Raw genomic sequence first — 3,199 nt, forward strand, 5'->3', positions numbered from 1 at the left:
GTATCCGGATGAACTTGCTTCAACACTTTGTAAATGTAAATTGCGTAACTCTCCTTCCTCCTGCGTTTCTTTTTCTTATCACTCTTCGAAATATTTTTTTGAGCCTTGCCGGCTTTTTTCGCCGCTTTACCGCTTACTTTCGGTGGCATTTTCTACAATCGATTAGACGCGCGCAAAGTAACGGACTGACAAGGCCCACACCGGGCCGCAGCTATTTATTTGAGAACCGAGTCGGCCGACAAGCTCCGCCCCCGGGCATCGTTCGCCGAAGCGCTAATCCCATTGGTCCATGCCCATGTCCTATAAATAGCGCGCCCACGGTCTGCGAGAGCGTCATTGTGCTGTTAACGTTCGTGCGTGTACTATTAACGGTAATAACGATGTCGGGACGCGGAAAAGGAGGCAAAGTCAAAGGGAAAGCGAAGTCTCGTTCTAGCAGGGCCGGTTTACAGTTTCCGGTAGGTAGAATTCACCGATTACTTCGGAAAGGAAACTATGCGGAGAGGGTCGGCGCCGGAGCTCCGGTATATTTGGCGGCCGTAATGGAATATTTGGCCGCCGAAGTTTTGGAATTGGCCGGTAACGCGGCGAGGGACAATAAGAAAACCAGAATCATTCCGCGACATTTACAACTGGCGATCCGAAACGACGAGGAATTGAACAAATTATTATCGGGAGTAACGATCGCTCAGGGAGGTGTTTTGCCGAACATTCAAGCGGTTCTTTTGCCCAAGAAAACCGACAACAAAGCAAAATAAAAATTGCGGCGAGGGAAGACGATGGGAAAACGGTCCTTCTAAGGACCACAAATACTTTTCTATTTGAGATTTCGTTTCGTTTATTTAACAGATTATTAAAAAAAAAAAAAAAAAGAAACGTTCCTTCTTTTTACGTTTTCTCTTTCGGACTATAAGAAAACCGGTATAATACCTCGACATTTACAATTGCCGATCCCAGGAATTGAACAAATTATTATCCGAAGTTAAGATCGCTAGGTGGTTCTGTTGCCTAAGAAAACCGACAACAAAGCTAAATAAAGTTTTCGCCGGGAAGGAAGACGGTTCTTGTAAGGACCACAAATACTTTTCTATTTGAGATTTCGTTTCCTTTATTTCACAGATTTAATAATCACACTAACACGGGGAGAAATTAAAAATTCAAAACTTACCTCGACTCGATAATGGTTTGTTGGGCATTATACTCGAAATAACGAATAATCTTTGGAACGTATTTTGTGGTTCTGAAAAGAACCTTTTTTTTTTTTTTTTGTGTTTCCGCAAGATCGACGAAAAATTTAGCCACCAAATCCGTAAAGAGTTCTACCTTGTCTTTTTAGGGCGTACACCACGTCCATTGCCGTTACCGTTTTTCTTTTGGCGTGCTCCGTATAGGTTACCGCGTCTCTGATGACGTTTTCCAAAAACACCTTTAAAACGCCACGAGTTTCTTCGTAAATCAATCCGGAAATTCGTTTCACGCCTCCGCGACGGGCCAATCTTCTAATGGCCGGCTTGGTTATTCCCTGAATGTTATCCCTCAACACTTTGCGATGTCGCTTTGCACCACCTTTTCCCAAACCTTTGCCGCCTTTCCCTCTACCGGTCATTTTTAATACGAGCCGAGTTCTCTGATCGATATATAACAAACAAAACCGTCCGAAGTGCCACGATCAACTGACCGAAAACGGTCCGGCGCTTCGGTTTTGTCGAGTCGGAATTCGCCACGCCCAAAAAGGTCGATTGGACCAATGAGAAGAGAAAACGCTCGGGTACAAATTAAACGGACGGACGTTCGTGCGGCCATTATCTGTCGACGAGTGTTAGTGATTTGGTGTTCTAGTACGTCCGCGAACGTGTTTTATTATCATGGCCAGAACCAAGCAGACCGCTCGTAAATCGACCGGAGGAAAAGCGCCCCGAAAGCAGTTGGCGACCAAAGCGGCGAGAAAAAGTGCACCGGCAACCGGAGGAGTTAAAAAACCTCATCGCTACAGACCGGGCACCGTGGCTTTGAGAGAAATTAGACGTTATCAAAAGAGCACCGAACTATTGATCCGAAAATTACCGTTCCAACGACTGGTCAGAGAAATCGCTCAAGACTTTAAAACGGATCTGCGTTTCCAAAGTTCCGCGGTAATGGCGTTGCAAGAAGCGAGCGAAGCTTATCTCGTCGGTCTTTTCGAAGATACAAATTTGTGCGCCATTCATGCCAAACGAGTAACGATCATGCCGAAAGATATTCAATTGGCGAGGCGTATCAGGGGAGAGAGAGCTTAAGATTAATAATAATCTCTTTTATTATTATTAACAACAAACCGGTTCTTTTAAGAACCACAAATCATTTTCCTTTAAGATTTCGTTAAAAATTGAAAATAAAAAATAAAACTTTTTCATTTATTAATTATTTGAGAACGGCCCGGTTGGATTTTTTTTTTTTCGCAACTAACGACGTCTTTAAAAAAAATTATTAGTGGTTCTGAAAAGAACCCCCCCCACTCCCCGTTGCTTTGTAAAACCGGACGAGTTTTTATTTCGACCTCTGGTATATTTGGTGACGGCTTTCGTTCTTCTGCTTTTTCGCGGCGGCTTTTCCACCGGTTTTCGAAGGCATTATTATTCACAAAGAAAAGCGGTCTTCGCGATCGAAATGAGAAAAAACCCCGGCGAACGTATTTATATCGCGACGGAGTCGGTCAACAAGCTCCGCCCCCTGTTCGCTTTTCGGTGGGAGGAGCTTGTCAACGGACTTTCTTCTCATATAAATACGTTCGCGGGGATATTTCTCTTAATGTTTGCGTGATCGTCGTCGGAATCGACTACGCTTCGTTGTTAAACGAGATGCAGTTTAAAATTCGCCGGCGGATAAGTTAGAATAAGTTTGTCGTAGGGAGAACGAAATGGAAAAGAGAAAAAAGAAGAAAAAGAGAAGTCCTTTTCGAGATTTTTTAATAAATTTATACTTATATATATTTTTTAAAGAAATCGTTTTCTATTTACCCCCGAGACGCCCGGGATTCGAGTTTGCCTTTGAAGATAGTTACGAATTCGATAGCGATTTTTTTTGTGGTTCTGATAAGAACCGTTTCGAAAATTTCGTTTTTTTTTTTAAACACCCATCGACGTTCTCTCGGCGGTTCATTTCTTCTTTTTGGGCGAGACGGGCTTTTTAACTTTGCCGGAAGCGGCTACGGGAGGCGATT

The sequence above is a fragment of the Cylas formicarius genome, unplaced genomic scaffold (assembly GCF_029955315.1).
Source record: "Cylas formicarius isolate icCylForm1 unplaced genomic scaffold, icCylForm1.1 PGA_scaffold_212__1_contigs__length_18245, whole genome shotgun sequence".
In the NCBI taxonomy this organism is placed as follows: Eukaryota; Metazoa; Arthropoda; class Insecta; order Coleoptera; family Brentidae; genus Cylas; species Cylas formicarius.